This window comes from Solanum pennellii, chromosome 4, assembly GCF_001406875.1.
Source record: "Solanum pennellii chromosome 4, SPENNV200".
Lineage (NCBI taxonomy): Eukaryota > Viridiplantae > Streptophyta > Magnoliopsida > Solanales > Solanaceae > Solanum > Solanum pennellii.
In genome coordinates this window covers 29,624,243-29,646,881 of record NC_028640.1, presented here as the reverse complement: position 1 = coordinate 29,646,881, position 22,639 = coordinate 29,624,243, and positions in this window count along the sequence as shown.

The following is a 22,639-nucleotide window of genomic DNA, read 5'->3' as shown; positions in this document are numbered from 1 at the left end:
TGGATTTTGGATAGTGTTGCTAGGAAGAGTGACCGGTTGCCGTGTGTTCACTGTCGCAGATAACTGGGCCACTTGCAATTCGATCTGTTTAATCGAAATTGCATATGTATCAACTTTTTGCCCAATACTAGCTAAATCACACCTCAACTCTTTAATGTGTTCATCACTAGTGTCGAACCTCCTCATCATTTTGTCCAACATATCCTCAACTCGCGCCATACTATCTCCACCATCCCTAGGAGTAACTTCACGATTTTGAGGAGGGACATAGGGCCCATTCCTGTCGTTTCTATTAGCATAGTTACCCCTGTTAAAGTTGTTGTCGCGGTTGTAGTTTCCATCTCGGACATAATGACCCTCACGGTTGTAGTTACCATAGTTCCGACATTGGTTCCCTTAACCTTGGCGCCAATTATCTTGATTTGAGCCCCATCTGCTCATTTACTGCATAAGTGTCCTCCGCATAATAGCATTCATCGTTAGGGGGTGGTGGTTTAGCCAAGTAGTTGACTGCATTAATCTTTTCTGCCCCCCCAGTGACATGTTTTAGTACCAACCCAAGCTCGGTTCTCATCTGAGCCATTTCTTCACGAATCTCATCTGTGGCTGGGTTGTGAGTGGACTGCACTGCGAAGGTGTTTCTCCCTGTATCAGACTTCCTAGTACTCCAAGCTTTGTTATTCCGGGAGATTTTTTCTAATTTTTCAGCAATCTCGGCATAAGGACAGTCTCCATAAGATCCACCTGCTATAGTGTCCAATACCGCTTTGTTGTTGTCATCCTGTCCCCGATAGAAGTAATCTTTCAGTGACTCATCATCTATACGGTGATTTGGAACACTTCTCAAGAATGAGGTGAATCTATCCCAAGAACTACTAACTGACTCTCCTGGTAGTGCCACAAAGTTATTCACTCTGTCTTTGTGGTTTAGTTTCTTGGAGACCGGATAGTAGCGTGCTAAGAAGACATCCCTTAGTTGATTCCAAGTAAAGATGGAGTTGTATGGGAGCTCAGTGAACCAAATAGCAGCCTCTCCCGTCAGTGAGAGAGGAAACACTCTGAGCCCTATTACATCTAGATCCAAATCAGGCCTCCCCACACAACTTTTACACACTGCCCTTACCTTAGCTATATGGGCATGTGGATCCTCAGAAGGTAGCCCTGAAAACAAACCTCTGGCAGTGAGCATTTGCATCAGACTACTAGTTACCACAAAAGTGTGGCCTGTGGGTAGAGGAGGCAAAACCAGTGGCCCATCCGAATCTGCTATGTCATCATAGCCTCTGTAGTATGCTTGGGGCCGTGGAACGGGATTTTGTCCCCTCTGTTGATGTTCACCCGGAGCATCGGGTAACATCTGACCATGAACATCAACCGGAGCTGGGATGTTCTGGTTCGGATCCTCATCATTTATTCCCAAATTTCGATTCATATTGCGCAGTGTACGCTCTAACTCGTGATCGTAAGGAAACAAGGGTTCTCTTCCTCTCCGTGTATTTGGCATACAAGGAGGATCGTTCTGAAAAGAAATAAAATAAAATAAAACAAAGTAAAATCAAGAAAATATCAACTAAACTATAGTAATAAGTTCAAGTTAATCTAAAAGCTATATTCCCCGGCAGCGGCGCCAAAATTTGATACGCTCAAACTTTCTTCTCAAATAAGAAGTAAAGCGGTCGTGTCAAGTAAATAACCCAACTAGTGAGGTTGGGATCGTTGCCACGAGGAAAATAGTCTAGACTTAACTTCAACTTGTTATTACTATTGTTTGGTCAATGACTTCCTTGGAAAGTAAAAAAATAAAAGGGGGGTTTCTAATTCTAAATGAGTGAAACTAAATAACTCAATTGAAAGAGACACTTAACAGCTTTGAATGTTGGATTTTAATCAATTAATCAAAGTAACTAGGGTTTACGTGTTCCCCACAGGTTCATAACTTGATAATTCTAACTATAACAATTCTTTCCTAGTATCTTGCATGCAAAGTGATAAGTTATGTATTTCTAAATCCTTGGTCCGGCATCTAGAAAATCTCACTCCGCACCTTGGTCCGGCTACGTGTGTTGCTGTCCTAACCCTTATCTTTACCTCATATTAAGCATCGTATTCGATATTTGACTAAGTTATTACCTCGTACCAATCAATACTAGCCTATTAGATAGTATACACTAAATCTATGTTAATAATTCTTTTCCTATTATCTACCTCCTTGGTCCGGCAAGTAGCATTAAGGCGAGTTCTAACGTTGGCCATCCGTTAAAAAGACTTCTAAGCGAAAGAATTATTAATACATGCAAGACACTATTCTAGAATTGTTATTTTAGTTAGGGTTTATCTCATTATTTGCCTATGGTTCCCACAACCCTAGTTATGGATTTTAGTTACTCATGGCCATAAACACAATATTCAAATATATTAAATAAGAATTCATGAACTTACTTCAATGAGAAAGAGTAAAATCAAAAAGTTTGCATGATTAATCACCAAAAGTCACTTGCAAGAATCTCAAAGTAATCAATAATCTAACACTAATACAAAGAGTCTAATAATATGATGTCTAAAAATCCAAGAGTCTAACTATCAGGTGTCTAACTATCGGGTGTCTAACCTCAAAAACGAGGTTTTTTGAACAATTTATAAAAAACAAAAACCTAATTAAACAAGGATTCTAATTGCTGGAAATCTGCCAAAACGCGGCTGGGTCGACGGACCACACGACGGACCGTCGTGGCCACAACGGACCGTCGTGGACTCCGTCGTCCCATACTTGTGTAATTTCTTCTGCTGCTCTCTTCATTCCCCTCGACGGCAAGTATGACGGATTGTCATAGGCACAACGGTCCGTCGAGGGTCTTTGTTCCAAAATACTTCAACTCTTGGAATCTGGGTACTGGGATCACTTCTCTGAACTTCACGACAAACCTGCAGGACGGACCGTCATAGCCACGACAGACCGTCACAAGCTTCGTAATCCCACACTTGGTGAGACTTCCCCATCTTCCTTCAGCAGCTGCACTACGCTGCCACCTACGGACCGTCACAAGCACGACGGACCGTCACAAGCTCCGTAGGTGGTCTTTTCTGCATTTCTTCGCTCAAAATCTCCGCATTCCGCTTTGGACAGATTTCCTGCAAAACAAAGAGAAACTTATATAAAAATTAGCACAAATAGGCTTTTCGGACACACTAAACTTAAGGAAAAAGTATTAATTATACCGTGAAACCACGGTATATCAGGATGCAACTCTAAAAACTAGAAAGCATAAATTTAATAGTCTAAATTATCTCTGTCAAAAAAGATTGGCTAAGAAATAGATAAGAATCCATGGTAGCGCAGATCCCTAGCTCTCCCTTGAATTTAAATGGTCATGCGTCTCAATCTAGTCTCGTATAAGCTACCTATATATTCCCAATAGTCCACAAGATATGAGCAAGTGTTGAATCAAAACACAACCGAATGTACTTGTAGGATCATGCAGCCAGTTCTAAAACAAATGTAAAGAAGCAACTAGAAAATAGTAAAACAGGTGAAAACATATACCACAACCATAATATAATACACATTCAAAAACATAAAATTATTGTATCAAATAATTCATGAAAGATGTCCCACATGATAAAAAATTTACGAATACCCGGTCCTCTCATGTAACTCATAATGTAATAAAAATTCCCAAACAATAATGTTCTTAATCAAATAATTTATGAAACTTTTCTCACATGAAAACAAAATCCACATACCCAATCCTCTATAGAATCCACACCCACAATCTGTTAGTGTACTAGAATGGTACCCAAGTATACCATTGTTAGCATTTATGGCGAAGTGTGGTAACCAAACCAACCATTAGTATTATTGACATGGCACCTGATTCTAAAAGCATTCACACAACATCCAAAATCACAATAAGAGTGAAAAAACACACTAGAAACTACAAGTAAAATAATTAGGTTCATTACATGAGATTATAACTAGGAGATAAAGTAATAGGAATGGATAAATACAGAACTTGGATTATACACAAATCCTAACCCAATAACAATTCATGATCACTCTATAGAAACTAGGACTTTTCCCTTCTTTAAATCAAGTCAAAACCCTCCCTAAAAGTAATATTCTATATCATACAAATTAAGAATCAAATTACAATATAGGAGGAAAATGAACTTAACTTAACCGAAGAATTTGTTGGAATATATATATAAGTTTCCCTAATCCATTTCTGTTCTCCGGATAATTATGTTGTACGGAAAAAAAGGAGGTCTAGAGCTTTTTCTGCATAAAACCCTAACTTACCCTTCTGTAGATGTAAGACCCCAAAATGAGATAGGGTGTCTAGATCCTAACATGTTTATAATAAGCTTATAGGGTACAAAAATGACTTATAATATGGTTTAGAGGCATTTTGTAAAGTTTGAAGTGATTTGGATGTCGAAGTGTCAAGGGACGACCAAAACGTTCGACGACTAGTCACCTATGTGCCTCATGTGTCCATGCATATTATATATTGTATGCGATGATCTTATTAAGTATTAAAATGATATATAGTGATTTTTGAAGATGGTGTATGGATTTTTGAGAAGTTTGGAGGTCAAAGGACCAAGAACGTCCAAGACGTTCGAAAAATAGCCGTTAAGACGCTCAACGTGCGTCTCGATGGGGCCTAGCCTGTTTGGACGAGTTCTAGGTGTTTGATTTGGGTGAAACTTATATCGAAGGTCTAAAACTTCTTAAGGGTTGTACTTACATTGGAAACTATCGGATACGACTTCTAAAGGGCCCCAAAAAATGACCCACAAGAAGGACCTAAGGCTGGGTGAGACACTGCCAATCGACAGACCAAACGACGGCCGGTTGGTCAACCAAAGGACCGTTGGTGAGGTCTAGTCGATTGGTACTTATATTGGTAAGGTCTTAAACAAAATTTTAGATAAGGAACAGTCAACTGAAGCCAAAGGACGCCCCGTAGACTGACCTACGGACAGTCGATTGCTCCGTCAATAGTGGTCTATCAACTGCTGCCAACGTCTGTTTCATCAAAGGGGTAAATGGGAAATTCAGCCCACGTCCTAACTTGATTCGAAAGGTTTATTTATCTACTTTTGGGTGTACATAATGGACTAAAAACGTGATCAACCCCACTCCCAATACAATCAACAAAATTAGACTTTTCCCTCCAAAAATATTCTCTCTAGAACCTCCATTGTTGGTGAAGATCAAGAACAGCTTGGAGATCAGATTTACATGTATGAATCATCATGTTTTAGATTTTTTAATGTAGATAAAGGTATGTTATCCTTCATCTCTAGTTATCCTTCCATCTAAAGAGTTAATGTAAATGTTTTCAAAAGGAAAAATATGATCAAGTTCTTCTTCTTCATTCTAGCCATGGATTCTTTCTTAAATACATTTAAAAATCATAATATGAATTTATTGATGATTATCCACTGATTTGGACGTGATTTCAATCATATTGCATAATGAACCCATGCATCTTTCACAAACTAGATTTTAGCCGATGTATGGCTTTATGCTCTTAATCTTATGAATATCGATTTATGATTCAATTATCTTAATATGATTATTTATACTATCTAGTATGTATAATTATGGTAAATAATTGATTAATTATCCATGTGAATCCATGTATGAAGCTTTGAACAAAACTAGCCTATGTTCTATGAGCTCATTGTAAGTTCGGATTCATAGTGATTGTTCGGAAATTTCGATTGGGTAAAGATCATTGTATCTACTTTATTAATTTGATATTATGGATTAATTTTAAATACGTGATTTCATGATTGATCAATGTTGGTTAGCATATGATTCTTCTACTCTCCATGGACGTCTTACATAACATGTTCACTGTAATCTAAAGGTTATAACAATGGTAGTAAAATTTTGTGCAGCTTATATTTTCATTATCTAATTCATTTTATATTGATTACATTCATTTATTGTGTGTATGAATTCTTGATGATCAAAGGGAATCTTGGCATGACATGATCTAGGTTCTTCTAGCCTACAATTTGAATGTTGTAAAGAACATTATGTGATCTTAGTTCAAGGGTAGATGAAGCATGATTTATATTTTATTTATGTCTATTCTACTTCCCTAAATGTATATTATTGGTACATGATGATTGATGAACTAAACTAGGGAGTTTAGTTGATGACCTAGGACTCTCTACTTCCTAGTACATGTAAGATGCCTTGTATTATGTTGTAGTATGATCTTGAAGCGACTTGTACATGGTTTTTATATGATTAAAATACATATAGATACTGCCCCATATATGATTGTTTATTAAAAGGGTGTATTGATGAATGATGATCAAAGGGTGAGAAATTGGTAAGAATGCTTATCTCTTCTACTTTCCTTATAGTATTGTATTTGATGAATCGTTGTTTGGCATTGTGTGGTATGGTCCACTTATGGTGGTGGTGTTTACTTTATTTTAATTATATATGGGTTGACAATGACCTTGAAGGCAAATTTATGAATATATGAACATGTGCTTATAATGATACGATGAGAAAATTATTCCTACTTTCCTTTCTAGTTGTGATTTAGGTTGTATAGCTATTGTATGATCATGTGTATAGTATAGGTGCTGACATTGATGCGTTAAATGGTTAATAATCCCTTAACTATGTACCCCTATGTGAATTCATGAATAGCACAAGTTAGGAGTCTTAAGTGTAATATGAAGTTGACCTGTCTTCGCTGCTTTTATGTGTTGTGTGGTTTATGCTTGATAGAGTAATTATGTTCTATGAGGGTTGCTGACTCAATATGTTGTTTATAGTCATTATATTATCATGTTGATCAATGTACACACGCACATACTTTACATGCATGTTACAGGTAGTAAAGGTCATGGTGTCTAAATTTAAGGTAGTTCTCATATACACTAGTGTCTACTACTATGCATGTTAAGATGATGTTTATGAAATCATTATATGTGTTTCCTTAAATAGGATGAATTGATAGGTTTACTAATATGGGCAAGGGTATGAGACCTTGTCTATGCATTGCACATGTGTACCTTCATAGGATAGTTCCTAGGTTTGGTTTCTATGTGCATGAATATGAATGTATGATCATGTTTGGTTTTTACGTGTTATGTGAAAGGTTTGTTCACATCTCTGTATACACTCACACACATGTATGATGGTCTAGTAAGTAGAGGGACCTTGAGAGGGATACCCAAGATAACTCTAAACCAGATAGGTGCTTAAGTATGCTATAAGCACATGAAAATCAAATATACTAAGCCTATGTTTTATAAATAAATGTAATAAAGGGTTTTCAATAAAGGGAACCTAGATTAGCACCGAGTAAACTTGATATTCAGAGGTGTTGACTTCCCTTGGAGGAAGATTCACCAAATGTACCTTATAGAGTGTTGACTTCCCTTAGAGGAATACTCACCCATGGACCCACATAAGATGTTGACTTTCCTTTGAGGAAGATTCATCCATGTTTTCTCATGAGATGAGACCTCAATCACCAATTGGTATGAATAGGGAATACCTATATCTTAGCTCCATGAACTATGCTTGCCACATAGGATCTAGCAAAGTGAATTCACTTAGAATGCTAGGATATATGTTAATGCTATACCTTGTCTAGGTAGGAACACCTTCCATTGGTATAAGGCTCTACAACACCATATTTAATGTGTAGTACCCATGGCCTTAGTGTCGGTTAAGGATATAGGTTCCCTAAAGTAAAATGGACAATGGAAATAATTGAATAGGATCCTAACTAGGAGGATTTAAGGTAAATTACTTATTATAGGTGGAAGTAATGAACCCATCTAGACATTGCACAAGTAGCTCCTTAGGAAGTCCTAGGAAGGTGACCTAATGTGTATGTTTATGCTTTTGTTCATATGCATTACTTTGTAGTATTGGTCTACTTGTTATGAAGATGTGCATGATATGAGTCATTATGTATGATGTTGATCTTATTGACTATATGATGAAGGTCTTTCTAGACATAAATGAACTGGTCTCCTCTTATTATGTTGATATATTACTTGGATATAAAGGCTTGTGGTCTCATCATAGGTTTACTAAGTATGTGAAAGGTTTAGGGGCATAGATATACATTGCACTAGAAGACTTAGATTGGGGGCATGGGTTAGGCCTTATAAGGTGCTATGAGAAGTTTTAAATTTTCCACTAATTTTACTATGTCAAAGCGATGAACGATAACTATGGGCTTTTTAATACCTCCGAGAGGTCAAGTACGCCATGTTACTTCTAGGGGGTGTCCCCGAATGTGACAATAGAGGCCCAACCTATTATAATTGTGCTTTCATAGCGACTTTCACATCTATAGTGCTTTCATAGATGTCCTGATATAGAAGAATAATGCCCGATATAGAGTCTATCATGAAACCATAAACTTAAAAATCTCCCAAAAGCATCCATTTCACAATATACCTTTGACCTTAACGTCATATACCAACCCTTTCACGGAATGTTCAATTATGGGGCTTTTACTTACCCAAATTCAAATCAGAAAATCCCTATGGGTTCCTCATTGACTAAACTACTGCAAAACATAAAGGAAGCTTATACATACTATCCCACCAATCCTCAAACAATCCTTGATCATATTCTAGCTAAGACTTTGCTAGCCTAGAATTTATGTTTCTACCCAAAAAAAATTTTTGGGACAATTCTTTCATTGTTAGGTGTACCCATAATGACATTAGTGGGTTATTGTAATAGATAAAATTTAACATCACACATTCTCTAGTGATGAAATACTAAAACTGGGTTTCCTTGCAAACTTCCTCAACTAGACAGTGGCGTAGGCACAAAATTTGTAAAGGGTGTCCAAAGTAAAGCCAAAATAGAGAGGAAAAAAACATGTAACCATGGGGAATTTAACCTTAGTGCCAAACACACTTTTGCATACTATTGCCATTAAGCTAGTGCTCTATACTGGAAAATTTTTCATTTTTAATAAAGTAAGGAGACCACATTAATTATGAGTGAAGGATTTGATTGTAGCATAACAATTGGGGGTTAAAATATACAAATTGTTGATGCTAAGATTCGAACTAGGGTATTGTGTACGAATTGAGCGCGCTTTCACCACTTATCTACGGATCATTAGTATTTTTGAAGGTGTCTAAAATGTTTAATATATCAACATAAACTAAGATTTGACTTATATATACGAAGGGTGTCCAATTGGACACCCTGGAGCAATTGTATCTCCGCTCCTACAACTACATGATACTACCACTACACCTTAACCAATTTGATCTCCTTTGCCTTAAAATTCCCTACTACCAATAAAGAGTCACAACTAGTTCTATTTCATAATAAAATCCTTTTATAGTAATATTAATTCCCACTTGTTGATATAATCTCAATCCCCATGATACTTCTTTAGCATACACATATGAAAAAAATAATGAACTCTAGACGTGTAGGATGGCAGTGCTAACATTTACATCATGGGCCCATACTGTCATGACTGTCTAATAGACCAATGGAATGAGGGATAAGCTTACCTTTCTTATTACCAAAGTTCTTTTGATCGGTGACACACCAACTTTAAATGTCATGTCCTTTACCTCCCAATCTCCTTACTCTTTATGCCTACTATTGGCTACCATTAGCTTAGCCTAAATCTCCCTCGCCCTTTCCTAGGCTTCCTTAACTAAATCAACAACCAAAATACATCAGCCGCATCTGAGAATCCTGTGGGCGATCTGATCTCCAGCAATGAATGCCTCAATAGAGCCATATCAATGTTGTAGTGATAATTTTTATTGTAAGAGATTTCATCAATTACATACACACTAAATATGTTTGAAAGTACCTGAATCATCCTCTCCAACTGACCATCTATATGTGAATGAAAAGTTTGTATTTGAAGTAAGTTGAGCGCCCAACGCTTCATGAAACTTACCCCAAAACACAGTAGTAAAATGAGTGTCACGATCTAAAATAATATAAATAGACACCCTGTGCAATTTCACACTCTCCTTGACATAGGTTATAATCAATTGTTGATAGTGATAATCAACTCTGTCTAGAAGAAAGTGGGCAGACTTAGTTAATCAATCAATGATGACCCATTGTCATACTGTCCCAAAGTCATAAGAAGTCCCACCATGATAACCACAGATATTATTTCCCACTTCTACTCATAAAATAGGCTTCCTTTTAAGAAATCCTTCACACGTTTGAATCCCAATCTTGTCGGAATTTCGACATTTGGATACTTACTAACCAATTGTGTTTTTCATTCCACAACACCAATAAAGTCTCATCAAATCTCGATACTTCTTTGTCACACCCGGACGAACATAATCCTGTAAATCGTGAGACTTATCCAAAAGAAACTGTATCACATTATAAACTTGACGAACACAAATCTTTCCTTTATAATCGAGAACTTCACATGTATCTAGAGTACCATGTTGGGCCTTCGCAAATTATATTCTATTTCTGATCTTATTTAAGTCCTCGTCCTCAAACTACTAGGTCTTTATCCCTTCTATAAAAGTTGGCTTAACATTATAATGGATAATCCACCACTTTTATTTAAGATACACAATTGCATGAATTTAGACTCTAGAGTTGGTATCGTTCTTACTAAGGGTAACTTACACACCCCAAGCAAGCCAAACCGCCATGCTGATTGCCGTTCTGCTTATTGCATCTGCCACCATAGTGGCCTTAACTGAATAGTAATTTCATAGTCTTTTAACAATTTTATCCACATTCGTTGTCTCAAATTCAATTATCCCATAGTAAACACATGTTGTAAACTCAATAGTAAGTGAATGCCCCACATTTGACTCCATAGAGATAGTGCCGTCAAACGTTGAGAGAAAACACTATCAACTAAAAATCATGGGTTCAGTATTATCTCTCATGAACCTTCAACTACTTGAAGCATAGTCTATGACATTCATGTTCTGTATCAACATAAAAACAAAACTCAAATGTGAAGCATCATCATAAAAATGAAATCCTTACCTTATATAGCTACATCAATTTGATTATCAGGGACAAGTAATTTTTTCAATTCTGAATCATATTTTGTCACTAAAAATCTTGTGCGACAAAAAATAATTTTTGAATTACTATTCACTAAATATGTGTTGCTAAAAGTTTACAAATATGACTTTGTATTATTTAACTACAAAAAGTATATTGTCCCCAAATACTTAAACATCCGTGACAAATTATTTTTCGTAAAAACTATAGTTTTCTCTATAGTTAATAGTATGCATTGTCACTAAAAAGGTCATTACTACCGACAAAATTATATCGTCCCTAATTAGTTTTACTTCAATCAGTGATGACATCAATTGTCACTAAAGTTATATGTATTTAGTAATTGAACCAAATCTAAATTCGTTACTTATGACTACGTTCATATAATAAAGTTGTTTTATTTTAAAAAAATATATATTAATTAGGGATAAATTTATTATTTTAAAAAAAGGTAAATGTTCATATTATCTCCCCATCTAAATTTTTTTAGTCCCTCTCGAGAGGGGTTCCCACGTTATGTTTTCTTGGGGACTCAAACTCACAACCTTAAGGTTGGATGTGAGGAGTGCTTACCATCCGATCAACTCTCTCTTGACTCTCATTTTTATTTAATTTTTAACTTCTTTCAAATTCAACTTCTGTATCAAATAAAATATTATATGATTATTATTTATACACATACACAAATGCATGAAATTTACCATCCACTCATTTAAATGTAGATTAATATTTAATTTAACTGTTATTTTTTAAGACATCTTTTAATATATTGAGTATGATTTTGTCATTTTATAAATTTACTTTTATATATTTTATAAATTATTTAGTACAATTATAAATATATATAAATTAAACATTCGATTTTATTTTAAAAAATTTATAAACAGTTCGATTCTTTTAGTAAATCAAATGTTTTAAAATAACATTGATACCATAACTATAGAATTTTATAATAATATATTTGACATTTTCGTTGGTTCATTTCTTTTATTTTTGCTTTCATTTTTAATTTATTTCAATTTTCACACTGATGGAAAAAGTTATAGAAATTAATGATATATTTCAAACCTTTAAAAAGTCTAAATTTTTAAGTTGATGTTATCTTTGTATAGTTGCTTTACGTACATATGTGGAATCACTATTAAATATGCACATATTAGGCAGAAGTAAATGTATCACCCTAATATATGTAATTTACAATCACAAATCAATAAACACACTAAAAATTTGCACCAAGACTTGAGAAATTATTTTTTCTATTCACTTTATCAATGAAAGTATATCAAATAAAAAACAAAAGTGTTAACAAATAAATATTACAAATATATTTGTAGAACCGTACCTAACTCACGGTACTAACAAGCTATATTATATTTTCAAATGATGCATTTCATAATTGCATATTGAACGAAACTGTTAAACTGAACTATTCTATTATTACAAAATCGACCGAATTCGTTGGTTTTAATAGTTTTCCTCGCCAATTAACCAATGGACTCTGCCTATTTCTTATGAAGAAGTTGTATTATTCTTTTTCTATGTTATCACTTGTAATTACGAACAATTGTAGCCAAAAAAATAATATTTAGCTATGGTTTTTTTCATATGAAACAGTTAAATTATTCAATACAAATTTTAAGTCGTCGTACACCTTACATATATTTTGAACAATTTTTTATTGTCACTAAAACATGGATTGATTAGAGAAAATAAAATAGGTCACACATTATTTATATTATTAGCGACAAAAATAAATGTCTTGATTACATCTAAATTTGTATAGCTAAAACTTATAATACTTAACTACGATATCTAATTTGTCGATATTGTTACAACATATTATTTTTGATGAAATTTCTTTGTGTTCAAAAACATATAAACTTTAATACAAAAAATATTTTGTCATGAATTAGGTACATTATTAATGACAAAATAATATGTCACTAATAGCTTTAAATTCGTGTCTAACACTACTTAACAAATGGTGCCAATTAATTTTTTGATGAGAACCTTTAATGGAAAAATTTTTCCTATGAATATTTATGTTACGTCTCTAAAATTATGTGTCTAATATATTTAAGCAAGAAAAATAATTTTTGTCACTTAAAATGAACAATTAGTGATAAATTTGATTTCATACTTAATAATTTCGTAGTTGTATATCATATTTCTTATACTGTATTGGTATGTTAGAAAGAGGTAGGTGTCAAGAGGGTCATTAGCACTTTAAGCTTTCCTGATAATGTTCATGAGTACCTCTTTTTGTGTTAGCCTTTTCAGATTCATATCAATAGAAGTAAAATTCATAACAAATCAGCAATAGTCGCTAGCAAGATACAGAAACCTCCAAACTCTGTCAAAGAAGTAGGTCGAACCCAATTTTCACCACCTCAGTCATTTCAGGATCTACCATCACCCATTTTACCACAACAAGCCCTAATAAGGCACCCAAAGACTACTACAATTCACATTTTGAAAATTTTCAACAAAAATTTTGTTTTCCAGAAACCCAGAACAATATAAAAGGTATTTGCAAGCGTTTTTTCTTACTCTCTGAGTAGATCAATATATCTCCACTGAACTCAATTACAAAATAGTATAGGAAAAATCATATCATCAAGCTTGTGAAAGCTATTGAAGAATTAGTCAACCTTAAAAAAATAATTAAGAACTCATGATACCTATACAGGTCCTGAAAGATGTCTTAGGTATGTCCTTAAGAATAATCTTTAATAGGTGGTACCTTGATTTGAAATCAGTATTGGAGAATATAGGAAAGCCCTACAACCGGTTAAACAAATAGAATTACTAGATATTCTAATTAATTGAATCCGGAATAAGTTGAATTAATTGAACTCTAAATTGGTTTAATATTCCATAATGATATCTTAATCTTAATGTTTATTTCATGTGGTGAATAGTATGACTAGATATAGTACTACATGCAAAATTTAATTTTACTGGGATTCAATTACCAAGGGATTAAATAGTTGTAGTTTTTGTTTTTTGTTGTTATTTTAGTTATGTAGGGATTAAATAGTTGTAGTTTTTGTTTTTTGTTATTATTTTAGTTATGTGTTACCATCATACTAATACTTTTCAAATTGTTGTGATCATGACAAGGAAAATGGAAAATCATGGGTATCACAAAAGTTTCAAGAAATGTAAAGAGAAATTTGAAAATGTGTACAAATATCATAAGAGAACAAAAGATGGCTGCGCATCTAAAGCATATGGGAAAAACTATCGTTTTTCAAACAATTGGAAGTGTTGAAAAACATCACTTCTCAACAAGTGGATGCTCGAGTTTTCCAATATATGTGAATGTTTCAACAATGTAGTATTCAACTTCTTTGTCCGATGAAAATATACAAAGAATGGATAAGAAGAAGAGGAAATGGATGGGTTACTTCGAATACAACATTGCTGAAATATTCAGATGTGATGGAAAATGTGACGTGTTCCCTTGTGGAGAAGTGATGTTTTCCAACGATTCAAATTGATTGGAGATCCGATAATTTATCTTATCCACTTTACATGAAAGACAATCTTTGGTTCTCTTATGTTAATTGTAAAGATTTTCAATTTTTTATACACTAGGTAAATTACCCGTGCTTCGCACGGGATTTGACATTTGATTAAACTTACATCTGATTATTCGATAATATCACCTACAGTAAATGATTAAGTTTCATCGAAAATGAGGAATGAAAAAGATTCATTAGAAGTTCAATTAATGTATTACAATGTGATTCCTCTATAGAAAAAAAAACTAGAATAGTGGCAGAAATAAAAATTTTGTTTACTAAAATACCAAATGTAATAAATTCAACCATTTCAACAACGTTATGAGTTGTGGAATTAGAAGTGCAAGAGTAGTAACGTGACATTGCATTCGGAATCAATTTTCTTTGTTTATACGGAGAAACCTGTAGAAAGGGACAAAAGAGAAGATCAATTTTCAATCATCTTCTGTGTAACTTTTAACAAAGTTAAAAGAAAATTGTTACCAAAATAGCAAAAAGAGTTTTCCTACTTACATGAATCACTACGACTTATAGTAAAGATTAAGCTCCATGAAATAGGAGGATAAAAACTTTTAGGAATGAAACAAACTTCATAAGAAACTTAAGCATGTAATTGAATTCACTATCCAATGGAAAAAACCCTTCAAATAATAGTGCCAGCAACTCCCTCTATTTATAGATAACAGAGGGTAGTGTGAATAAATATTTATTGTGCCTTACTGGAAAGGTCACAACTCTTTGGAAAAGTTGCAACAATTTGGAAAGGTCACAACCTCTCATAAAAGTCACAATTTTCATAAAATTCGCGACTCTTCATAAAAGTCATAACATTTCAGAAAAGTTACAACTTCTGATATAAAAGTTGCAACTCTTCATAAAAGTTGCAACTCTTCATAAAAGTCACAACTCTTCATAGAAGTCTTAACTATTCATAGAAGTCACAACTTTTCATAAAAGTCACAACTTTTCATAAAAGTCACATATCTTCATTAAAATCGCAACTCTTCATAAAAGTCACAATTTTTCTTGAAAGGGAAGGCTAGTTTTGGATATAAATAAATTTAAAAGGGAATTCTGGTTTGTGGTGGTGCCACGTAGGCGGACCTAATGTTTTCTTATATATATATATATATGATTCCTTGAAACTTTGTGATAACCGAAGTCAGTCTTTTTCCTGGTCATGATAACAATAGCTGACAAAGTATAGAAAAATGATAACACAAAAGTACAATAATAACATATAACCAAACTACAATAAGTAAAAAATCACTTGGTTATTGAATTCACCAGTAAAACAAAATTTTCCATATATTACTTTGTCTAGTAGTATAATTAACCACATAAAATAAACTTAAAAATTAAGATATCACTAATCCATATTAACTTACATTGGAGCACCATGTAAGTTAATCTATGAACATTCTCAAGCTACCAACCTTTTTCATTACAATCAATAATTGAGAACCAAAGGAGAAGTACAGGGACAAATAACACCTTTACCAAGAAGTTCAAATATGATCTTTGAGTGCTTACAATTATACACCCCTTGGTACTCTAATTTTTCCCAACCCCGAATCATTAGAGTCATTTTCTTAACATTACAATTGAGTACAACAAAGTGATGGGACAATCACGTCATTCCCGAGATCACATCAAAATCGGCTATACCAGGTTTACTAAATAATATACATGGGTAATAACAACAAACTCTCAAACCATGATGCAAACATGAATATGGGCATCAAGAATAGCACAAATAAATTCAAGTCCCAACGCGGACCTAATAGATAAATATGAATAGGCTGAACCCATATAAAAAAAATGAAGCCTTCTGGTTACAAACAAGTAACGTATCTGTTATCAAAGCTTCAGATTCATCAGCCTCTAATCTGCCCAGGAAAGTGTTTAAGGAGATCTATCATCATTATGGGAAGCCTCCCCCCCTCCTACGATGCGCATCTCCTCTTTTTGCATCTTCATTTTCTTAACCTCCACGACCTCTCTGGTCGCCTCTTCTCCCACCCTTTGGATGTCCTCTACATTATTATCTTTATCTGATTGTACCATGGCCTTTACCTGTTGTTGCACCTAGGAAACCATCTGTTGATGAAAAATTCCCTTTCGAACATCCTTTCTGAAAAACAATTGATGCATTTGTGGTCAAGTGAGAACCTACTAGTTGTTGAGTAAGAATCTCTTTGACTACCTTTAGTTCAAGACTGTTGTTGAACACCTGAATAACCACTCATAGAAGCAGCCGTAGCCAACTGAATCAGATGGGATGAATACACAAGTAGATTATTGCATGAGATTATCAACACGATGTCATTTCATATTCCTTCCCTATGTTTTACCCAATATTTACAGACATATTTTAGGCACATAAATTGTATTGGATCAGTTTCATACAAAAATCAATTAAATCCATGTTCATTTGGGCTTAAAAATTAATTTGGGTTTTAGAAATAAATAAGTTCATCTTATTAAATTAAAACCCAAGGTTCATTTCACCTTGAAGCCCAAATTCATGCCACGTGTCACAGTGACTAAGCATCCAAAACCAACAAGGTGACGCCATGTGTCCAAATGAGGTGGTAGTCCCAGTCAAATGCAAGAACGAATCAAAATGTTCCAAGTGTAAAAATGACATTCTTTGGCCAATTACAAGCAACCTTGTTCACTCCCAACCACTATAAATAGGGGATGAGCATGACATTCAAAGGGATCCACAAAACTCTTCAACAAGCATTTAGCAAATTGGAGAAAGCGACAATATCAACATCAATATTTCTTCAAAAGAGTTATCAACGGAGTTCTTCCCAGAGATCGACTTACAACAATGCGATTTTCGACTTCCCGGAGATTGACAACATCTCAAGAAGTCTACATCATCCAACAATTCAGGAAATACGCTACTAAAGGCCCTCGAATCACGGAGAAACTTATGAGAGAGAATCAAGAGAACAATGGAATTATACTCAGAACGACTCATTAATAAAAATGACATTTTTTCTTTTACTTATTTTGCTTGCAGTTAATTTTCCGCGCATACGAACATTTGTTGAGAACAAATTTGGCACGCCCAGTGGGACCTATTATTCTTTTCATCTCTTTCTCTTCCAAATAAGAAACTACAAAGGCTACTACTACAATGGCGTTCAGAAAGAGTTGTGATTTTTCTATCAAGGACTCTACTAATGTCGTGTCTGCCGGTCTCAGTTATGATGGCCCGATTACTCGACGTAAGTTCAAAAATAGTGGGCTGGATAGATCGGAATACTTCACTTCTTTGGAGGTGCTAAATAGTAACAACTCTCATACGATGGTCGTAAGTGCAACACCTAGGGGCAATCTCGCGTCTGTATTCTCTGGAGAGTCTTCTCCTATTGTCTCCAACTTTGTTTATTCCGAAGATTCAATAGATTCTCCAACTTCAATGAATGCCAATGCTTTAATGAAGGACTCAACTGAAATAGATGAGAAATTCGCGATGATGGAGCAAATCATTGAGTCCTTGAAGAAGTCCGTTGATGAAAAAAATCTTCAAATTGCTCAACTTATGATTAAGTTGGAGGCCTTTACACATGGAGAGTCAAGTCACGTTCCCACTTATCCATCTGGTTTTAATCAATGAAACAACGACATTGAGTTATCTCTAGCAAAGTTCAAATTTAAAAAGGAGAAATAATCTGCTTCAGTTGCTGCACTATCTGTCCAACACTTGCAAGACATGATAACGAACACCATTAGGTCTCAATATGGAGGAAAACCATAATGTTCCTTGTATTACTGTACGCCATATACTAGATGGATTGATTGTCTATCAATAATGACAAATAATCAACCACTAAAGCTACAACAGTTTGATGGCAAGGGGAACCCAAGGCAACACATCGCCCATTTTGTTGAACATGTAGCAATGCGGGAACATAAGGTGACCTTCTGGTAAAATAGTTGTTCAATCGCTGAAAGGGAACGAATTCGACTGGTACATTGACCTGGAACACAAGTCTATTGATAGTTGGGAGCAAAATGAGAAGGAATCCCTCAATCGTTTCTACAATACTCGCCAAACTGTAAGCAGGATAGAGTTGACCAGCACTAAGCAAAGAAAGGATGATCCAGTGGTGGATTACATCAATCGATGGAGATCATTGAGTTTGGACTGCAAAGATCATTTTTCTGAAATATCTACTGTAGTAATGTGCATTCAGGGTATGCATTTGGGACTTCTAAGCATACTACACGGAATCAAGCCGCAATCTTTTGAGGAACTTGCTACACGAGCACATGACATGGAGCTGAGCATTGCAAGTCATGGGAAGGCATCTCATTTTGGTGATCTGACAAAGGAAAAGAAGGAGTTCAAGAAAGGCATGACCTCAAAGATCCATACTAAGGAATCTATGGCGGTGAAACCAAGTTCTTTGAAGGACACCACCAAGAATAAACAAAAACAGGAGGAACCCCCAAGTAATATCCAAGAGAGGAAAGGAGACGTCCAACCTTGAAGGAGCTAGAGGGAAAGGTTTACCCATTTCCAGATGAAGATGTACCTATAATCCTTGTGGAATTTCTAGCTAAAAATTTTAGTGATCTTCTTGAATCAAAGAGGCCCGTAGAGATGCATAAGGTTGGTGATCCTAGATATTTCAAGTTCCATCGCGTCCTTGGCCACCCGACAAGTAAAAACTTTATCTGGCAGGAGAAAATCATGAGATTGGTGAGTGAAGGGAAAATCATCATTGACCAAGATGGAAAGGCGGAGGCAAACAATGCTGGTCTAGCACCAAATCAAAAGAAGTGCTCAAGGTCGTCGTCTATTCCAAATACCACCTTCTTGCGATTCGGAAATTTAGTGCCTATTGAAGTCGGCATTCCAAGGAAAACTCCTGAGGGTTCGATAGAGATACACAACCACAATGAAATTGAATTTTATGGTTGAACTTTTGTTACTCATAAGAAGCGGAGAAATCAAGGAGTCCTTAGGATACAACTTCCTAAGACAGGAGAAACAAAGGGTGATGTGAATCAACTGCAACCATCGAAATGTGTCAAACCTTGTTCTAGCCAAAAGATCAATGGTTCTTCATCGCACGAACTTTGAAGGCCCATTACATAGGATGAATTCTTTCCTAAAAATTTCTTTTGCGGTAGTCAACTTCAACCATCAAAAAGTGTCAAACCTTGTACTAGCCAAAAGATCAATGGTTCTTCAATGCACGAAGTTTAATGGCCCATTAAATTGGATTAATTCTTTCCTAAGAATATCTTTTGCGGTAGTCAAATTGGTGCAACACATGTTTTTTCTAGCACCGACAAAACAAAGGGAAGCAAAGGTGAGCATAATCCAACCATAACACAAGAACATCAAAGTGATGAAAAAGTTGCCCCATGTTGTGCTACAATATCCTTCACAGAGGATGACTTGTTGTTAGGGTATAAGCTACATAATTGACATTTATTTGTTGTAGGGTATATTTGAGAACAGCGTCTCAATCGCATACTAATCGTTTGTGGTTCGGCGGTCAATATCATACCAAAAGTTGTTCTGAAAAAAATTGGGATCTCTATTTATGAATTGTCAAAAATTAACCTAACGATTCAAGGTTTCAATCAAGGAGGACAACGATCCATAGGAAAGATTCCTGTAGGATTGTCCATTAGCGATGTGAAATCAAACACTTCGATTCATGTCATAGATGCAAAAACATCCTACAACTTGTTGCTCGTACGTCCTTGAGTTCATGAAAATGGAGTGGTGCCATCTACTTTGCATCAATGAATGAAGTATATGAAAGATGGTGAAGTCGTCAAAATAGATGCAGACACCAATCCTTTCACTAAGACAGAGTCATATTTTGCAAATGCAAAATTCTACTTAGATTCTGAAAGATCATATATGGAAAAACATTTAAAAGCCGACTCAATTGATTTTGACGTTAGTAAAGTTCAATGTGCTACTATCAAGATGTCTAAGAAGAGAAAGGATGAGGTTTCCATCAAGCTTTCACTATCTAAAGGAAACGTGCAGACTAATTTAAATAATGAGCAACAATTTTTTTGATTATTACACGTGAACGTCGAAAAAGGGGACAATCACTGCTAGGGGAATGCACTCAACAAGTCCATCCACCGAGGAAGGAACTTAGTCGCATAACCTTCAAAGATTTGAAGGAAAAAATGATTGTCCCAGTCGCACAAATCCCGTGTATTGCTTTGGACCCCTCCGAAGGCAATATCCATGTTGGTAAGATAAAAGGAAACTTTGATCAAAAGATCTTCACATTGAGATTTGAAAAATCAGGCTATGATTTCTCAAATCCATCTAAGTTACGATAACTCAGGGATGAAGTTATTGGTGAAAAGATAAACGGGCTTACAAAGTCTCAAATGCAGTTAAGAAAGTAGGGATACCATGTCGCAACTCCTATGTTTTGGTTGGGATTTAGGTTGCCAGAGACTCTTCGAATTTTGTCTAAGAAGGGGAAAGAAGTCACTTCATCCCACTACATATCTACAGAAAAGACAGAGGAAACTAAGGAGAGTAAAACACCAGAACGAACTTCGGTGTTTGAACGCATTGAAAGACTGGCACCTCGTATCTCTGCATTTGAAAGATTAGGCTGCAATGGTGAAAGAGGATCCTCTAAAAAGTAGATGAATATGCCACCACCTCAAAAGCCTCTATATTTCATCGCTTGGGAACCAAAAGAAAGTCATTAGCCGAAAGGAGTTTGCTGGAGCATGAAAATCAAGATTCTTGTTATGTATTTGACGACAAGGAGATTCATAGTGTGTTCCCATCACGTATGAAGAGAAAGGTTGTATTGTCAATCACCACAGATGGTTCGTTAAAGGTGAAAATGATCACAATTGGTGTCACCAACCAATTTCATGAAGAAACCAAGAAGGAGGAAGATAAAGCCATCACATTCTTAATGAAAAGTGACCTGGAAAATTCAAACTTGACACAATCATCCTATCACATAACGGTGGGAGAAGGTCCAGACGTTTATGATACAAATGATGATATCCAACAGGTTCCCCTACAATTGGAGAATGGCATACAATCAACCGTAGACGACCTCAAGGAACTAAATATAGGAACTCTAGAAGATCAACATACATTCTTTGTTAGTGCACTTCTTCCAACAGAAGAAGAGAGGAAATACTTCACGTTAATTGTTGAGTTCAAGGATGTTTTAGCTTGTTCGTACAGAGAAATGTCGGGCCTTATTCCCAGGATAGCTATTCATCATTTGGGGATAAAAATTGAACACATCCTATAAAGCAGTCACAACGAGTGTTTCATCCGTAGTTGGTCTCACAAATTGAAGTTTTGGTCAACAAAATCATCGAAGCTGGATTTGTTCGACAAGTGAAGTACCCTTTATGGATCTCAAATATTGTACATGTTAAGAAGAATGGTCAAATACACATCTTTGTTGATTTTCGAGATTTGAACAAGACATGTGCAAAGGATGACTTCCCTATACTAATCATTGAGCTCATGGTTGATGCCTCAACTGGCATGAAGCTATGTTATTCATGCATTGGTCTTCTAGATACAATCAAATCAGAATGTCTCCAAAATAAGAAGAATACACTGCATTTCGAACTCCAAAAAGAGATTTATTGTTACAAAGTGATGCCCTTTGGTCTAAAGAATGCTTTGGCCACCTACCAATGTGCAATGCAAAACATATTTGATGACATGCTTCGTAAGAGGGTGGAATGTTACGTTGATGACTTAGTGGTAAAGACGAAGAAAAAGGAACACCATCTTGAAGACCTTCGAATTGTTTTTGTAAGGTTAAGAAAGTCTGACCTGAAGATGAACCCACTCAAATGCACATTTGGGGTCACCTCAGGAAAATTTCTTGGCTTCATTATGTGTCACCGCGGAATTGAAGTTGATCCTGCAATAATTGATGCCATTCAAAAAGTTCCTTAGCCAAAGAAGCAGATAGACCTCCGCAGTTTGCAAGGAAATTTGGCATTCATCCGAAGGTTTATTTCTAACCTGGATGGACGATGTCAACCCTTCAACCATTTGATAAAGAAAGATGCT